Source organism: Cheilinus undulatus, linkage group 5 (assembly GCF_018320785.1).
Source record: "Cheilinus undulatus linkage group 5, ASM1832078v1, whole genome shotgun sequence".
In the NCBI taxonomy this organism is placed as follows: domain Eukaryota; kingdom Metazoa; phylum Chordata; class Actinopteri; order Labriformes; family Labridae; genus Cheilinus; species Cheilinus undulatus.
The window spans coordinates 44,488,562-44,509,336 of record NC_054869.1 but is presented as its reverse complement, the minus strand read 5'-3'; the positions used below and the strand labels follow the sequence as shown (position 1 = coordinate 44,509,336).

At 38.9% G+C, this 20,775-nt stretch overlaps 1 protein-coding gene across 1 annotated transcript in view; it reads right to left on the bottom strand.

Moving 5' to 3' along the window:
• The window catches only part of inpp5jb (inositol polyphosphate-5-phosphatase Jb), a 51,083-nt gene extending 36,013 nt beyond the window's left edge, over positions 1-15,070 (bottom strand). Inside the window, exon 1 of the mRNA XM_041787679.1 lies at positions 14,444-15,070. The gene's annotated coding sequence lies outside the window, so the exon portion shown is untranslated. The remainder of the gene's footprint in view (positions 1-14,443) is intronic.
• Between the last annotated feature and the right edge of the window lie 5,705 nt (positions 15,071-20,775).

Here is a 20,775-nt window from a genome sequence, read left to right as displayed (position 1 = left end):
CCTTCTGATTTTCTTTTAGTATAAGTCTTTTTTCTGCAATCCACTGCACTCTGTCGCAAATGCTTCCTGCATTCACCTCAATCATGATCCACTTAAAGTTCATTTTTATCAGGGGTTGGGAATGCAGTAGAAGGGTATCATTCCCATGACACCTCACTTACCTAATGCATAATTTCCATATATTCTGGCTGCACTGTGCCAGCAGCACCGTGGTTTTGCTCTGACCAAAGAAGAGAAACCTTGCACAGTGGAAGTGCGTCTACAGCAATGCGACATACCCCCGCGCAGCAATGATCAGCTTGAGACAAGAGGGGAACAAGCTCACAAGGGAACTGTGAGTTCACCCAGGAATAGTATGCCGGCAGATCGCAGATCAGCCAGTGTATGTGGGAATTAGAGGTAAATGTCATCCTCTGTTATTGTTTTGATTTAGAGCCCCCTGGTGGCAGAATTTACATACAGTGCATTTGAATACACAATACTAAAAGGCATAGGATGCACAATATCAGCAGTACATCGGTATCAGCCGATAATAACTTTAAAAGTTAATTATCAGTATGGCCGATAATAAAAATTTACGCCGATCTGTATGGCCAATAATGTGACGTCATAATCAAGCGCACGCTCTGACGCTATAGCGTCATAGCGTTCATATGTAGTGTGAAACAATGGACAGAAAACACAGTCTTCTTTACAAAGACTGTCAGTCACAGCTGCTGATGAGTCATGAGACCCGAATGACCCAACAGGACAACTGAGTGAGTCAGACTCCCACCGTCGTGACTGTTCAATTACCTGCCTTGAAAAGAGATGAATAAAACAGCGTGTCTGACATTTAAGACCACACACTACAAAATGTTAGAAGTTGTACGGTGTAAAATGCAAAAACACGACAACAACAGAGCAGGCAGGGACATAAAAAAGTCTTCTCCAGCTGTATGACTGTCCCATCTCCCAGAACTTTTGGTGATTCGATTTTAGATCCAAAGCTGTCAACAAATTTATCACTAGGACACTTTTTGATTTAAAAAAGATACAATCTCTGTTATTTTCAATATCAAAAAGCACTGAAACTTTCTCTAAACTACAGACGGTCCATACAAATTCAAAGGTTAGAAAATGTGGACACCTTTCGAGTCTTTTTGGCATCCAATAGAGATGCAAAAGTTCTAGAGAGTGTGCAGGAGTTTGCCTGCAATTTTATGTGATCAAAAAAAATGAATGACCTAGTACTGGCTGCACAGTAGGACTGAAGGGTATTGGAAAAACAGACATTGTGACAGTTTTCCTCTGCAAAAAATGTTGTGACTTCTTATTCAAAAAGTAAATAAAACCAGAAAAAAGAAGTGCCTTCAATGTGCATTTATAATATTTATATAAACAATTAAACATTTTTCTCTCATTGGATCTTAATCTCAATTTTAGATTTTGAAAATCACACCGTGCAGCCGTCTGACAGCAACTCCTACACACAGACATGTAGGGTGAGGATAAAAGAGAATCGCAGGCGGACAGAGTGACTTGTTTCTTCATGAACTTTAAAAATAGATTTGCCATCATTACCTCCAATGTCATCCAACATTTCTAATGACATTTAAAGTCACCTTTAGCTGACAGGAGCAGACCCATGAGTGCACCTGATGGTTAAACAAATGCTTACATAGTTGAGGTGCTGTGACTGCAGAGCACACATTCAAGCTGTTAAACAAACAATTGGCACATCCGTGCTATGAACAGACCGTTTATTAGCGGGCACCTGGACAGGTCGCCGTTTATAGAGGGAATCAACTCAACTAGGATTGGCCTTATGTAACTTAGTGTCTGCCTGAAGCATCATACTGGTGAAGTGACAGCAGCAGCTCCACCTGTAGCCTACGAGCAAGCAGGAGGAGACACACTCAGTTCTCTGTCTTCTAGTGGTGATTACTGACAGACTTAAATACACATTAATCACAGAAACAGGAAAATGCAACCTTACAAAGCAGATGGATTTGCCGGACTCCATGTCTGTTATCAGGCAAACCCATCTTGAAAAGCTCCAATCCACATCGTTTGCGCCAAACAGCACACTGTTCAACTCGATTGGCGTCATTTGAGGAGAACAAGGCGGTAGTTATGAGCGGGGTTGTGTTGTACTAATCGATTCTAATGGCTGCCACAACATGACTGCTGTAGGAAAAAAAGGCTCTTCTGCCAACCTGCGTGAGTTTGTCATCGTTATGGGATGGTGGTTAGTTGTACTGTGAGTGGTTGAATACAATGGCTGCAAGTGGAGTGATTAGCTTGGACGTAGCCACAGCGGTGGTTTTGTCAGAACTGGACCTTTCCTTATCAAAACAAGAGGAAAGAGCTACGCAGAAAGCTTTTCATGATGGGAAAGATATACACCAGCCCTACTGCCCAGATCTTGTACTGTCATTGCTGTGCTCTCGTTATCGTTTAATTTTTCTATCAGCATAAAGTTTAGAATTCCAGCATCGTCACAGCCCTATTTAGAGGAGTAGAAAAAGGTACTGGACACAGTTCATGTCTGAGTCGCCTGCCAGTCCTCCAGTAAGCAGCGAGACGCTCAGTCAGTTCATATCAGCTCAGAGCACCTGCCACGCACTAACATGAAGAACCGCTGCACGATCCACAGCAGCAAAAGTCAACAGAATGGAAACAAACAACAGCAGAGAGCGAGGGAGCTGCAGAGATCACACAGGCACAGAGAGCAGAGTAAGAGGACAGGTAAAAAAGGTGGAATTTGAGCCAATAAAAGCTGCTGATCAAGATAAAGTTTAAATAAAAATCTGCTTTGACTTCTTCTGCTGGTTACAAAAAAAACCCAAACGCAATCAAAGCTGCTGTAAACCCAGATTACGTATTTAGGTTTTAAATTTGGATGCAAAATACATGCAGAATTTTAATTATAACTGCTGCTTCATTTCAAACAATTATGAGTAATATAATAATATTTAATAAGTAACTTACTACAACTCTTGGGAGACAGTTATATGCCTCTGCAACCTTGGTAACTATTGCTGGTTTTCTGTTATTTGTCTATGTTTACATCAGTCAGAAGTAATAAGATACAGACTAAAGTTTCATGTGAATTCACGAATGTATAAAACCTAAGAGGCTGAAATATGGTAGAAGATCACTGTGACCTCACAATATGTAAGGCTGCAGTGACATTTGACCTCCAAAATCTTTTTGGTTTATCCTCAAGTCCAAGTAAAGGTCTGTGCTAAGTAAGTTAATGTATTATTAGTTATTGAGTGCACAACATTTGAGGTCGCAGTGACCTTCAAATCTAACCAGTTCATCCCTGAGTCAGAGAGGGCATTTGAAGAAAATCCCTCACAGCATTTCTGAGATATCAAGAGTACAAGAATTGCCTGCATGGATGGACTTATGGGCAGACAGTCAACCCAAAAGCATAATGCCCCCAACCCTGGCTGTCTCCAGTGAGGAGCTATGAGAGCCATAACAACAAAGTTTATCTGGAGAGAAGCAACATGATGGCAAAGAAAGAAGAGCACAATTGCCCAAATAGCAACGGAATAATATCAATCTAACAGCTATACCGCTTGGATACAAGCTGTATCCAAGTGGTATAGAAAATGGATGGGATGAATGGGTGTCTCCATAAAGCCTCTGAGCAGATGGAAGCATGAATGTCTCTAAAATCTCCTGGTAGATGACTGGAAGCTTAGACTCTGGACTCCAGGCTTGATAAAGCACCAACATAAAGGACCAACAGCAGCAGATGACCATCACTGACTGTGGAATCTGCAAACACTGGATTTCAAGTGCTGAAGGATTCTGTGCCTCTCAGATCTTCCTCCAGCCTCTGGGTTGTTGATTTCCAAATTAAATGAAAAAAATTACTTTCATCTGAAAAGAGGACTTTTGACAACTAAGCAACTGTCCAGTTATTTTTCTCCTTAGCCCAGGTAAGATGCTGATGATATCTGTGGTTCAGAAGTGGCTTGACAAAGAACACAACACCGGTGATCCATTTCCTGGACCCATCTGTGTGTGGTTGCTCTTGATCAACTGTCTTCCCCCAGTCCACTCCTTGTGAACCTCCCCTAGTTCTTGAATCTGATTTTTATGTCAGTTCTCTGAAGGCTGAGCTCATCTCTGTTGCTTGTGAACCTTTTCTTACTACACTTTTCCTTTCCAGTCAACTTTCCATGAATATGCTTTGATACAGCCTCTGAGAACAGCCTGTCCTTTCAGCAGCAACCTTCTGTGGCTTACCCTCCTTGTGAAGGGTGTCAATGACTGTCTTCTAGACATTTGTCAACTCAAAAAGGAGAAAAGCTGCTAAAGAGGCACTCTTTGTGGCTAATTCAACCCCAATCAGTCTTATTGCCAGCAGTCTCACTCCACACAGTAGAAATACTAAGCCACGGTAAGAAAGCCAAGGAAAGGATGATGTCTGCAGAAGAGGCGGGCAAGTGAGTTACAGTACATCAGGTCATCACTGATGTACTGTACCTGTACTTGTACTGTGCTGTGTGTCAATGACAATAAAGGCCTATCTATCTATTAAGGCTTATGGACGCATGTACTAAAGTGCTGTCACATGGTATCCAAATGCCTAAAATGGACTATCTGGAACAGAAATCTTTTTTTTTGTTTGTTTGTTTCGACTCAAGTTTTTGGGGGGGTGTAATCACATATTCACATTCGCATTTGCTTAAATACTCCCCAGACTGCAGGAAATGAATTGTTGGATGCTCAAATTTTCCTGGAGAGGACCCCAAGACCCCCTCTTTTTACTTTTGCCACAGTACGTGTAATAAGCCAGGGGAGGCATGCATTTAGACCCAAGGAAAATAAGACATTCAAATAAATCTGATGACCTTATATTTAAAAATGGAAGATAAGACCTTCGAAGATAAGCAGGAACACTTTAACTCCACCTTTTAACTGGACTGATCAAAGACTAGTAGGAGTTGAGCTGCATAATGCCTGTTAAGAAACCAATGGGTGATTTCACTTGGATTCTATCCATGCTTTGTGCAGTCTATAATATTACTAGATTTATTATGGAAACTAAAAAAAAATAAGACAAAGTTTTCCAAGTTTTCTATCTGTGTTTTTGTATCACAATAATAGAAAAGCAAGGACTGATCTCTCAGATGTTAAATTTCAAATACTGGGGCATCATCTTCTGCTTGTGAAAACATCCAAGCTGTAAAAAAGCTGATTTGGGCGAAATGCTGTGGCTGCTCGACCCAGATACATCAGTCAGCAGTTGTAGAAGTGAAACACGTGAGAAAGGACCAAAAAATTTTGTTGCTTTCCATGAGTGTGAGGGATCACTATAAAGTCAAACCAAGGCTGACGTTTGGCCGTTTTTTTCTGCAAATGGTTGAAAAGACGTCCTTAAATGTTGTTGGTCAGAAAAGAGGCAGAGGTCCTGCGCTTGGGGAGAAACAGCGTCGCTCCCTCATAATTATTCACATGACCTTGAAGAGATGGAGGCCATGAGATGACGGCTGCCTCTGTTCTCAACATGCGCCTAGAAACATGCGGGTCTTTGAGTCCACCAATAACCTGGTGACGGGCTGAGCATGATGTATTCCTATGGTCCTTGTATGGCGTTTTGTGGGGGGAGCGTGGGAGGGCGATTGGGCACACGTGGGAGTGGGTGGGTGCAAAACGAGGCGAGAGATGTGAGAGCGAGACAGCCCATTCAGTGACAGCACTGTGTCTCTTTGCAGAATGTCTCCAAATTGATCCTCTCACACTTCCCTCTGGCACCATCTATTTTTCCAAGCTTTAATCCCCCTCTCTTTCTCTCTCTCTCTTATCGTCCCATTTCTCTAATCCTCTCTTCCACCACATCTTCTCCCAGACTCTTGTACCCACCTTCACATTCACTGGCATTTAAACACTCAACCCACCAATTTTCCTTCCAGACTTAAAATCTTTTTGTTTTTCTCTGCTCTCATTCTGCCTGCGCTCCGAGGTGACACTTTGGCTCCTCCAGCGACGTGCTCTGTATTGTTTCCTTCAGCCAACCACCTCACAGTCACTGTCCATGACGTCAACATGCCACAATCCCAGCGGTCACCATCAAAACAGCTGGACATAGATCATAGCTGTCATTACTGTGAGTCCAAGAATGTACAGGAACATGGGAAAGAGAATGAAACCAAAGGGGACCAAAGAAATGACAAATGCATGAGATATGGGGCAAGCAGAGGCTTCTCTATATGCTACATTTTTTGCAGCCTAAGTCCAAATACAGAGCTCTTAATCTTTCTCACACAAATATGTTAGTTTTCTGACTGCAGCTGACAGAGCAGGAGCAAAATATTTGCCTTTCTTGGAATAGTCGTGTCAGACTAACACTTCCCATTCCGCTCACGTTCACAGAGGAGCGAGGGGAATGATTTGATAATAACAAATGTGTCATGGTGTTTACATGCACCCTCCTGAGGGGCAGAGCTGAGAGAGGCAGGGAGGATGTAACCCAACAAAACAGCAGGCTCCAAACAGCCGTCATAGCTCCTCTGATGGGATTACTGGAAACAGGGATCCTTTTGATACTAGAGGTGGGAATGCAGGTCAACTCACACCAAGTTACAAAATGATACGAAACAACACATCATACGATACAATATAACACGATACGATTCGACACGACGCGAACCGACAACACGATACAATATTATACGATACAAAAAGGCAAGGTACAATATGACATGACACAGCACGATACAATACGACACGATGTGATGCGATACATTATGACTAGACACGACACAATACAATACGACACAATACAGTACGATACAACATGATATGACACAACACGATACCATACAACACAATAAGACACGACACAATACAATACGACATGACATGATACAACAAGACACAAAATGATACGCCACAATACAACTGGATAGAATGACAGGATATGAAATAATATCAATCTACAGAAAAAATCAAAATACGGTAGAAATTAGCACGACACAGTAGGAAAAAATACGACTTCAAATGATACAATACGATACGATATGGTACGGTATGATACAATTCAATGTGATACAATGCACTACAATGCAATAAAACTATAACACACGAAACGATACGATAGGTTAGCAAACAAAACTATACAATAGAAAACTTTCAAAAAGAAAATGTCATGATACAGTCAAAACTGATATGATACAGTAGAAAACAATACAATAGAAAACAATAAAATAGTAAACAATATAATGAGATAGGAACTGATAGGATGCTTAAGGATGTTATGATACAACAGAAAAAAGAATACAATATATGGGAAACATTACAATACGATAGGATACAATAGGATATGTCTTAATACGATAAGGATAAAATATAAGACATGATGGTTAGGACAGGATAGAATTAAATATGATACAACACGATGCACTACAATCAAAGGCAGAAAAGGTACACGGCTATTGTACTTGTGTAAAAGTACAGTTACTTTGATTTAATTCACCTTAAATAAAAGTAAAAGTACTGGTTTATACATGTACTCAAGTAAAAGCATAAAGGATTTCATTTCAAGTTTACTTTGAGTACTGAGTAGCTACTCAGGAATTGCACAGTAAAATATGATCTTTCCATATTGGCAATGACAACGAGAATAGATCTCCAATCAGGTTGTTCAGGTAAAGTCCCATCCCTATAATAAAGTAAAATTCACAGCAAATTATTGTGTTAGTTAAACTCTTTAGAGTTACATTAACACTTCAAAAGTGTCGATACTGGTCTACACTGCAGTTACATTTTAGTTAAACTACACGTTTGAAAATGTCAAAATATGACAGAGCTGCAGTCACTCTTGAAAATCTTGGTAAGGTGGGTCTCTTATGGCAAGAATACAGCAGACTCAACCCCATAGCCAGTTTATGCATACTGATTAAAAATAAGCTCTGTGTGTCCTTGAGAACCTTGGTTCTCAACTGGTAAGTCAGGAAAACATTTTCAGAGGGTCGCAGATGTGTGCGTTGAAACAAAATATGTGGCAAAAAGTCTATGATGTGCTTTTATTTTGAAGGATATGTCGCATCTCATTGTTCCGTTGCATTTTTTTGTTCAAACTAATTTCTAAACGGAACAATTTTCATTTAAAATAGTGCTTGTAATTGAAAAATTTAAGAAATTTGGATTGTCATTTGTCATTGAGTAGGTTCTGAGGGTCCTGATGCTAAATCAGTTGAGAATCACTGCTTTAGGTGCATCTGATGTCATCGGCGGGAAGTCTTAACTAAGTGGATAACTTTGCTCATAGTGCAAATGTGTCTCACATCAAAAACAACAACAATCTACCAGAAACATGACCAAAGGAATTCCAGCAGGAATCACTGTACAAGATGCAACATCCAAATACAACTGAACACATATGAACACATCTTAACACTCTGCCCATTGGCATTATGGGAAATTTAGCCCACACATCCCCCCAGATTTGAAATCTAGTGAGCAAAGCTTAGATGGACCCTTTACAGAGTTCGACTAACACTGATGGATCAACATTTACACATACATCAATTATGAGAATATGTTTATTAATTGCTATATGATCAGTTTCACCCCTAACATGCTCCACCAATGTCTGGCAATATCCTGCTGTCATTGTCTTTGTTTACCAATCAACCAATCAACTTCTGTTTTACAGGAGTCATTAGGTAGTAATGTGACGAGTAAAACTGGCAGGAACATCTGTTTTTGTTTTTGTTTTTTGTTGTTGTTGTTTTACTAAAATACCAGCATTTGGCACCAGAAATTAGATTAATGCATCACACCAGTCAGAAATAGATAATTTGTGCCTCCCCTACTCCATGTCATCAAACTTGAAGGGTCAGGGTCCATATCTTGAATCTAAATATAAAGGAAGTTATCTCTTTTACTATGATGCCACAGTGATCCCACCACAGTCTGATTCACACTCTGCACACCTCCTCAGAGTTTATTGTTGAAATTACAGCCAAGTAGAGTGTTGGTACTGAGGGCCTCCAGGGCCATATGCCCCTGTGACAGGGATACTAATGATGACCCGGACAGATATGACACAGGCAGCTGCTGCCACAGCTGTAGACGGCTCCTCCAGGTCCTAGTGCCACTGTGTATCTGTGCCCTGTAACCAGCGGGCCTCATCTCTCTGATCAGGTCACACAGCCGAGGCTGGAGGATGTCAGAAGGATTGGGCTTACACTGTAACACTGAAGACATGTGCTGACAACACACAGGATAATGTCTGCACTGCAAAATTAGGTTGTAAGCTGCAGTTTCAAAGCCTGTCAGTTAACAATTAGAGAAATCAGCCGAATGGAATCAAATACAGAGGCTCCATTCTGCTTAAAAGGCTCTCAGTGGAGAAGAAGCATGAGATGTAAAAGCAGCATCTGGTTTACCACACATTTGTCATGCATATACTAAACAGTGTTCAGTTAACAGGAAAACATATTTCCAATCAAACATAGTCTATCTGTGCAGAAATGATCCTAGTTATAGAATGCAATGACAAAAAGGGTAAAAATAATCCTCTATGCTTGGACTACCACATTAAACAGGCAAAGTGCACGTGCACTAATATCTGCATGTGCATGAAAACAAAACACTGTCTTACAGAGCTGCTGGTTCGCTGCACTAATGTTCCTTCCTGCCTCTGATTAGTTAGTAGGAATGAAGAAATGCATGCAAACTGCAACAGCAGCTTCACAGAGGAACAACCTGTTAGGTGAGAAATAATCAGTCAATCACTGTTTGTGGAGAGTAGAGTAGCTGTGGGTCACTGTGTCTGCAGCATAATCGTTCCTCTGAATCCCACATATTACATTACAAGCATATAATTACAATCTAGACACATTCTAGTTAATGTGTTTGGCGCTGTAGGGGTGAAACATGCATTTATATTGGACACTGACAAATTCATATCAAGAGTTAGTTATGTAAATCAGCTCAAGACTAAAAATAGGTCTGATATAAAAGAAAAGGCTGTCTGAGGATGTAAAATTTCATGTCAACTATTCTGCCTGCTATGTAAATGATAGAGTGCAGTTCATACATTGTATACTAAAAGGAAACAAGTATTAAGCCCATGCACATATTCATATACTACCACGGTGAAGTGAGATATCTAGGCAGAACGAGGACAGCAGCAGATAAAGTATCTGACCTAATTACACTCCAACTTCAAGGACAATATTTCAGGCTTAACAAGTAGATGAAGGTCGTGTTAATTCACTATTTTGCCACCAGATATTATCACAGACGTGTGTTTCTGCGAGTGCATATGTTTGTGTATGACTGTGTCAGAGATGAGGGAGGAAAATATCAGATCCAGAGCGCATATCTGTGATGTGTGACTTCCTGATAGTGATTCATCAGCATCGTCTGCAGTATCGTAACAGGGGAGGAAAGTGTTTTTGTTTCCAAAAAGAAATGGTTAAAGTTACTGACAAATGTTGCAACACACACTTGAACAAGGGCTAGGCAATACTGAGCAAAACTCCTTCCTCTTTATTTTTTCTGTTAAGAAATAACAATGACGGTTGGAATACCATTAATCTCTGAAAAATCAAGCAATATGAAACCTGTTTGATACTGAGGCAACAATAGTAGAGAGGTGAAACACATTCGTCAGCTGCCTGACACGTGGTTGATACTGCCAAAGTATGGCAGTATCAGTTTTTGATTCTAAAATATTGAAGACAAACTACAATGTCTAAATTTTACAAAATCACGAGTGGCAATTCTCAATGTTGAGGTTGTTAAAATGTTCCGTACTCTTAAAATCTCCAATATTCTAATGATCTGAGGAATCATCAATTACAGAAACAAAATGATCTTCAGTTATATCTAATTCAAAAGAGAGACAGCAATAACTACATTGCTATAATTCCTTGGCAGCATTTGGAAGTGAGTGGAATTGGCAAAGAGAAAAGGAAAATCGCTCAACTACATCGGCAACATCTGGAAAAGTGGACTGAACTGAAAAGAAGCATTTACTTCTTGCTAGTTTCATCCACTTTCCCAAATGTTGTCAATGTATTTGTCCAATTCAGAGAGTATGCAGGTGGCTTTGTGGTTCAAATCAACTCCCTCTATAATTTTTTCTGTGAAGAAATAACAAATGTTGGTCACCACACCACAATTCAACTAAAAATTAAACAATACTGAAACCTGTTTAATACAGCGGCAACAATAACAGAAGCCCTACACACTCCAAATTAGGAATTTTTTTTGTTTTGGATTGTCAAAGTTTTTGCAGACAAACTACACTGTCAAAATTGTATAAATACACAAGTGATTTTTCCATATATTGATCTTGTTACAATTTTCCATACTCTCAAATAGGGCTGGGTAATTAATTTGCAAATTAGATAAAATCGCAGTATGGCCTTGTACAATTTACAAATCGCAGAGGTTGCGACATGTCTTAACTTGAAATATGTCAAAATAGCAGTTTAATACATTCATTTTTGAAGCAGCTTTACAAGCTTTACCTCCCCCACACCGACTGCTTACCTTATAGCTTAAAGCTTGTTGCATCCCCATATTCAGATTCATGCTACTATGGATTAATTGCTTCTGAAATTTTTTTTTTTTTTTTTAACTTACATTGTCATTTATTTGTCCATCCATATGGGGGTTTTTAAGCCATGCACTCCCTGTAAAGTCAAAGCATGCTGCTTGACTAAGCCAGGAAGCATCTTTAGAGCAGAGCCGTCTCTGCCAAGTAAAACTGTAGGCTATATCAATTTTGCAATTAAATGGTAAAATGTATGAGTGTTGCTGACTGAATGTATGTTATAATATGAATTGATTTATTGCTTGAATTTGTTGTAAAATGCATAAGTTGAGTAATCTAATAATAATCGCATATTAAATCACAATCACAATATCGGTTAAAAATAAAAACACAATTAGATTATTTTCTAAATCATTCAGTCCCACTCTTGGAAATTGTAAAGTCTTCAATATTTTTAAATTCCATGCAATCATAAAGTCCTGAAACATTATGATATGTGAGGTATATGAGAGACAGTAATGTCTAACTTGCACAAATACATTGTTCAACATTTTAAAAGTGGGTTGAACTGATAAGGAACACTCACCCCTTGCTTATTCCACCCATTTCCTCAAATGTTGTTATATTCATGCATTTAGAATGTGTGCAGAGTAGGGTTATTTCTTCTGTAAAGAAATAAACGGTTGTCACCATGCCATGGTTCTACTAAAAACTATGCAATACTAAGATCTGTTTGATACCACAGCAACAGAAGTCCTAGACACCCAAAACTGAGCTTTTCTTTTTCATTTTCAAAAATTGCTGACAGAGGGATATTTAAGATTAAATGTCAATGATGGCAATGGATTAAACAAATTGCAACCACTTCCCATCTGGAACCTGTTCTTGATTCCGTTCCCTAACAGTGATACAACCTCCAATATTTCAATGATCCACAGAATCATTAAGTAGAGAAACATAAGGATCCTAGAGTAATGTCTAAATTTCACAAATACATTGCCAACATGTAGAAAAGAGGGTTGAATGCCCAGGGGGAAAAAAGTTTAATTCCTCAAATGAATTATCAGCAGTTAGAAAAGTGGCTGGAACTGATAAGGAGCACCCCTTTTGTGTTACATTTTCCCAATAGTTGTCAACATATATGTGCAATTTAGAGAGAATGCAGTAGGCAATATGGAGCAAACTGCACAAATCTGTTGGCAACATGTTAGAAAGTGGGTTGAACTCACTGGGGAAACAAGATAAATTGCTCAAATTCATTGGCAACATCTTAAAATTGGGTGGAACTGGCAAAGAGAAAGGGGAAATTGCTCAAATACACTGGCATCTTCTAGGAAAGTGGGTGGAGCTGATAAGGAGCACAATTTGCTTGTTCCATTTTACCAAATACTGTCAAGGTATTTGTGCAATTTAATGCGTACAGGAGGCAGTATAGAGCAGAACTCATTCCTAGACATTTTTTTCCTGTACAGAAATAACAAATGGAATCGCCATGCCATGATGCTACTAAAAATCATACAATATTGAAATCTGTTTGATACCACAGAAGTCCTAGACACCCAAAACTGAGCATTTTTTATTTAGTTTACATCTCCAGAAATTGCAGACAGACTGCATTATCTAAATTACACAAAAACACTGGTGACATTTTTCTTTGCTGAGGTTTTTAAAATGTTCAATATACTCTTGAATATCATTTCAAAATGATATTTCGATTATAATAATGGTTCGTGGAATCAAAGTACAGAAACATATTTATCTTCAGTCAAATTTTAACAATAAGAGACAGAACAATGTCTAAAATGCAAGGATAAATTGGCAGCAGGTGGGAAAGTTTGCTGAACACCCCAGAAAAACATGATCAATGGTTCAAATTCTATGGCAACATTTGGAAAGTGGGTGGAACTGTCAAGAGAAATAAGAAAACTTGCTCAAATACATTAGCAGCATCTGGAAAACTGAATGGACCTGGCCAGGGAAAAAGGGAAACTGCTCAAATGCATAGGAAACATATTGAAAAATAGGTTAACCTGGCAAGAGAAATAAGGAAAATTGCTCTAATACCTTTGCAACATGTGGGAAATTGTGAAACTGTAAAGTAGCTCTCACACCTTGCTGGTTCTACCCATTTTTCCAAATGTTGTCAACATATTTTTGCAATTTAGAGAGCATACGGGAGGCGATGTGGGGCAAACTGCACATATACATTGGTAACATGTAGGAAAGTGGGTTGACCTCAAGGGGGAAACAAGATAAATTGCTCAAATTCATTAGCAACATTGGGAATGTGGTTAAACTGGCAAAGAGAAAAAAAAATTGGCCAAATACATTGGCAACATCTGGGAGAGTGGGTTCACCTGGGGAGAAGAACAAGCAAAATTGCCCTAGTATGTAAGCAACATCTGGAAAAGAAGGTGAAACGGATAAGGACAACTCACTCCTTGCTTTTTCCTCCACTTTCTCAAATGCTGTCAATGATTTTGTGCAATTTAGAGAGAGGGCTGGGGTTTGCCTGCAATTCCTAATAATTGAAAACGTTGTATTACTCAGTTTTGGATGTCTAAGACTAATCAATAAGTATCTTTTATTTTCTACCAAAAACAAAAATGTTCCTAAATCAAATAATAGAAAGAAAATGATAATTCTCTATTTTAAGAAAATATTTCAGAAAGAGAATCTTGGGAATTATTGCCTTGCAATTCTATATATTGTCCAGCCCTAGCACACACCTATGGCCAGTGCGTCAATATCTCCTCTCAGGTAGTAACAACAGAAGCACGAGGGTCAGATAACACAAGTAAACACAATACTCCGTCTTTTGGTGATTGTAGCGTTAGTTGTAAATGCCAAGGATTCTTAATTTTAGCTCTCTAGCGCCATTATAAATACACAAGTTAGGTTTCTAAACATTTGAATCACCTTTACCTGTTTTGGTTGTTCTGTGCTTGGCTTCTGATGGACGCTGGGTTTCTGCAGATGTGGAGGACGGTCGGTGTGGAGCTTCGATGGCAGATTTACAAAAAGATGCCTGTGATGAGCAACAACCAGAAACACACTAAACTTTCCTTTCCAGACGAAACCATCGGCATCTCAGCGCCTTCCTTCCTTCCTTCCTCAGCGCGGAGATGACAGAGAGGAGGAGCAGGTGGGTTTTTTAGAAGCGATGCTACATCTCTCTATAACACTGTAAATGTCTCCTTCTGTGTTTAAAGACACAGGCGGCAGCAGCAGACTGTGTCCTGCCCCGTGCCCTTCAAAAATTCAGGCAGGCGTCCAGGGACAGCAACAGACAGAGAGAGCGCTTCCGTAAACCAGCAGCTAGCGCCTGCCAGCCAGCCAACGGTTTTCAGCTAATAATTACAGTGAAGTCTGACTCAGAAGCTCACAGAACCACAGCAGGTAGAAATAGCAGTGACGCCTACAAACATGGCTGCCGTCAGCGTTTTGAACGGTCGACTCTCCATGGCTGTCACACGCTCGGTCGAATATTCACCGCTGGCTTCCATGACAACAACACTCAACACTGACCGTTAGCTGATGATAGGGCGCGAGCCAAATTGCCATTCATCAGTGTCAGGATTGTAACCGCTGTTCTATGTGTTCGCAGTCTATGGTGACACACTACTGCCGCTTAGTGATTGGTATGGTGAACTGCATGGCAAAAGAAAAGAAAACTTACGAGGGTTAAATGGTTTCACCCTGTGAGCAAGTCCGAATCTCCGGTGTATTTTAAATTACCCGTAATTAAGCTCTTTATCAAGAAAACCATCGTCAGTTAGTTCCGACTCTTCACATACTGTATCATTCCGCCTCAGCCAGAAGTTCTGAATACATTTACAGTGTTTTCTTGATGAATCAGTCTGCTGAAAATCTTTATATTCCTAAAGATAACCTGTTACCAAACAACATTTTAGTAATGAATCAACTTCAAGCCCATTTTAAATGTATAACACTGCATTTTGTAGGTTACTTTCAGCTTGTCTTACAACCCCAGTTAAAAAAAATCGGGGTGCTGTGTAAAATAGAAATAAAACAGAATGCAGTGATTTACAAATCTCATAAACCCATATTTTATTCACAATAGAACACAAACAACATATTAGATTTTGAAACTGAGACATTTTACTATCTAATTAAAAATATTAGTTCATATAAATTTGTGGCAACAACACATCTCAAAAAAATAGAGACAGTGCAACAAAAGGCTGGAATAGTAAAAGGCACAAATAAAAAACAGCTGGAGCCTTTTGTAACTAATTAGTTTAAATGGCAACAGGTAATATGTCTGGGTATAAAAGGAGCATTTTAGTGAGGCAGAGCCTCTCAGAAGTAAAGATGGGCAGCGGTTTAATACTCTGCAAAACACTGCATCAGAAATTGTTGAAAAATTACAGAAATATGAACCTCAATGTAAAATTGTGAAGATTTTGAATGTATCACGATCAACAGGACATTATATCAAAATGAAATGTCTGTGCACAGGGGACAAGGCGAAAGGATGCTGATGATTTTTAGGTCCTCAGGCGGTACTGCATTAAAAACAGGCATGATTCTGTACTGAAAATCAATGCATGGGCTCAGAAACACTTTCAGAAATCATTGTCTGCAGACACAGTTTGCCACACCATCAAAAAAAGGTAAGTTAAAGTTGTATCATTCAAAGAAAAGCCATAAGTGAACACAATCCAGATTTGCTGTTGTCTTCTCTGGGCCAAAGCTCATTTAAAGTGGACTGAGGCAAAATGGAAAACTGTTCTGTGGTCAGATGAATCAAAGTTTAAAATCTTTTTGTAAACTATGGACACAGTGTCCGCAGATTAAAGAGAACTGAGACGTCTCTTTCAGAGAAGGCCTTGCATTGTACACGAAGGCAATGCTAAACCACATACTGCATCAATCACAGCAGTAGTTCAACCATATAATACAGTGGATTGAAGTCCCAAATTTCCCAGACCTCAGAATAACAGAAAAACAAAATTATTACAAACAGACACAATATATAAAAACAGTAGTTTCATTTAAAGGAATTGCTGGTGCATAGTGGTGTTGTTTATACTTAGTTAGTGTTCGGCCTTTTTGGAGTTGATGAGATGGGTTAGAGAGAGTTCAGCATCCGGACAGCTCAGTGAATGAAAGTGTTTTGTTGTCTGGTAGTGCAGGCTCAAAGACTCCAGTTTCTGTTCCCAGATGGCGAGAGTCTAAAGAGCCGGTTCACACTTTAATATGGTCAATCAACATTTTGTTTCAAAAACACAACAAATACTTTGTGTTACTTTGTGTGGGCTGAGTAAAGGCCAGTAAAACCTTAAGATTGTTTGTCTTTTACCCATCCTTTCAATATGCCTGAGCAGTTTATCTTTCTCACTGCTATATCCGTGAATTGCTCTGACAACAACACTGGGTTTGTGCAGTATTTAGGTCAGTGATCATGTGTCACAACCTGTGGTAGTCAAAAGCTTTCTTCTTTCTTCATTCCCTTCTTTGTTCCTATCTGAGCTCCTTTTAAATAAATATATAAACTAGAACGAAGGCTAATAATACCCACGTTTTGATAAAATGCAGATAAAACAACTACTTTTTCTGTTTTTTGGTGGGTGCTTTATAAAGGCTATGGTGTTCTTCTCCCCAAAAAGTTACAGTTGTGACCATTCATAGCATTCATGTGACAGCAACACACATGGAGCCGCCCCCTGGCAGACAAGAACCGTTTTATGGTTGTCACCTATATTAGAGCCTTTTTTATCTTTAGTTTTGAATGAAAGAAAGCTGTTGCTCAACTGGATGTACTAACCAATGACTAAACAAGCCAAGGTTGTAATTCTACAGCGTCCAATCTCTAAAAGAAGAGGCAGAGTATCAGATGCTCCGCTGTTACCCTGTAAGGAGTATTACCGTAAACAGACTTCTAATCCTGACATCAAATATTGTGTTAACTTTATCAAAATATGACTTCTAACTAAATATACAGCACCAGAACACTGACAGACAGCTGACAGTGATCCCCAAAGTGTTAAGTAATGTGAACTAGATAATTTTTGCTAAGTAGCATTCACCTATGCTTCAATAATGAGAAATTCCCTGCCCTTCACTCAGTTTAAATGTATATCTCTGCATTTCAGTGGTTCTCAGGTGATGCTAACATACATACATTTTCTTGATTTGAGAAAATGGAAAATTAGAATGCCCCGTTCCTACAGCTTCCAGGGAGCGGTCAGAGGTGGCTGCCACTGAAAGCACAAATCATGAATGGATTGGATAAGACATGTGAACATTGATGTACTCTCAGAGATTGTTATTGTTGTATTGCACATGTTGTTGTATTGCACACAGTCTCTTGTGCTTCTATTTATTGTGTTGTCAATGCTGCTCTTTATGATAGATTTGAATGCATGTCTTGACTGCTGGCTGTGAAACAAATTGCCCTTCACAGGGATAATAAAGTGAACCTTGAACCTTGAACCTTGAGATATCTAACCATGCAAAGCAGATGAATTGGCCATACTCCATGTCTGTCATCAGGCAAATCCATCTTGCAAAGCTTCAGTCTGAAACGATTGGGCCAAGTCTGGAAAAAGTAACTAATCAGTGTCATTTGACAATTCTGTACTGGAAGACGATAGCAATATTTGCTGCTACTATAGTGTTTTGTTCAGATTTAGCTATAGTGGCCGTTTTATCAGAACTACACCACATTTATTTATTTTTTAAATTAAAGCTTTTCATGACTGAAAAGATGTTCTTGCTCTTCACCTGAGCTGCTTCAGCATGAGTTTGCAATAGTTTAGTAGTTGTAATGTAGACTGATATATACAATGGCTGCTGGTGGAGTGATTAGCTTGGATGTAGCTCTAGTATAACAGCAGTTTTATCAGAACTGGAACACATTTCTTTATTGACACAAGAGCACAAGAGCAATACTTACAGCTTCTCTTGACGGAAAAGATGTTTTTTGCTCTTCTGCTGAGTTTAATCCACCAACAATCTCCACTGGTCATAAACATGGCAGTGTTTGACTGTCAAGCTCAAGTTGTCAGCAGAGCTGCACATGCATGCAACCTCATTTTGTCTTGTCACTCTGATTGGCCCACCATTAATGTGACAGACAGAGCATTAGTCCAATCACCTTCTGAGAATTTTTTGAAACGTCCTGCCCTTCCTAAATGCATTCTGTGTGAGGTTTCCCAGATGTATGTGAAATATATACATGCAATGGATATACAAAACAGTTAGTAGTGTTGATGAAATTTATGGTTGCAAAAGGTCTCTTTGCTTTACCTTTAGCTAAGACGTGTGTACTACAGATATCTGTCATGTACAGAGCCATCACTGAATGGAATAAACAACCTGATTTTATCAGAAAATCAAGTACACTGGGTTTATTTGAAATACAACCTAAAAGTAGCTGGTTGATGAAAGAATGACATTTTTGTTTTTTTTTTAATAGATGTAAAAATTTGCATGTACGTAAAGACATGTAATATGTTTATTCTAATCCTAATTTAAATGAAAATGTGAATATTGTAGTGTTAAAGTGATAATAATAATAAGTGGGTAAACAGATGAAGGTTGGATTAAAAATGTGTCTCAAATTTAATGACAATTTTTGGTACTTTTAAATTTTGTAAATTTTTGGATTGATATATTTCTTTTTTTGTTGCTCTTAATACGCTACTTTGCAGCTGTTTGTTTGGGTTTTTTGTTGTTTTTAAATTATCTTTTAATGTTTAAGGCATACTTGGTATCATCCAGGATTGTCCATCAACTTACGTGTTGTTTGCTGTGTCTTGAGTAGGAGTGGTGAGGTTGGGATGAAAGTGTATGTATGTTTTACTTCATTTAATGTTGTATGTACTATTTGTATGTAAACTATTTTATGTTCTGGACCCCAGGAAGAATAGCTGCGGCCATGTGCCAATGTTAATGGGGATCCCAATAATCAGTAAACAACAAACAATAAACAGTCTATGTGGCGTGTCAGATTATTTTTCATGAAATGATAAAATGTCTCAGTTTCAAAAGCTAATTTGTTGTTCATGTCCTATTGTGAATGCAATATGGGTTCATGAGATTTGATAACAGTTGCGTTCTGTGTTCATATACATTTTACACAGAGTCCCATTTTTGGGAATTTAGGTTGTAGAAGCTTAATGTTCAGGAGCTGAAAGAATTCACTCTTATTGCTGTGCTGAACCAAAACATTCCAGATCTCTTAAAAACACCTTACATTTTTTTTCGTACCAATGTCAAATTCTGGACAAAATATTTTGCATATTGCAAATAAGATGAATAGACTTCCTGTCAACTTGCCTCTGTAACCATACATAAGTGGAAATGAGTGGTAAATCAGACCTCACAGTGGGAGGCAAACATCAACTTTAGTAACTAATCAGCAGTAAGCACTGGTGGAAGGCCGTGCGTGCTACCAGCACAGAAACAGTGGCTTTGGATGCAGACCCTTGGCCTGAAAATACATAGAGGTGGAAATCTTAAGAAACCAAAAATCAGTCATTATTAGAGGATTTAGAAGAAATACAAGGATGCAAGTTCATCTTGGAGCCTACATAGAATCCCCCAAATCATCATTTCATTTATGTAATCTAATCTTGCCATCACGTCACTTTTGATGGTGAACTTTCAGCAGGTTTTAACATTTCCATCAGTGTTAACTGTGGTAAATTTGGGCAAACTTAATGGGATGACTTGCTTGTCTTGCAATTGGAAGGTCGTTGGTTCAATCCTCAGCTCTTGCAGTCACATGAGCAAGGATGAAGACACTGCTTTTAGGTGGTGTGTAAATGGGTATGGATGCGTTTGAATAGGACTAGCTAATACTGGTGGCCAATTCTCCATGGCAGCCTCTGCCATCAGTGTGAGAATTGGGGTCAATGGGTATGAATGGGTATTAACGGGTAGGTGTGGCCTTGTCAGTTGACTAGAAAAGCACTATAAAAGCTCAAGTTAATTTACCATCTACCAGTGAATGAAGTGCTACCATAGCTAGCATCTTTATTAAAGTTATATTTCTGCTTGACTGTACCAACCGCTGACCAAAAAAAGAAAACAACAGTAAAATACATTACAAGGATGAATATATTGTCCTCTCTGGGCTTCCATAGAACTGGCAAACCATCCTGAAGCAATTCATGTCATGTAGTCCTGCCATTAAAGCATATAATTTATCCATCTACATCTTCACGTTCATTAATGCAGTCTGATGATTATTTCATTTGATTGTTTTTTTCTTTGTTTTCAATAAA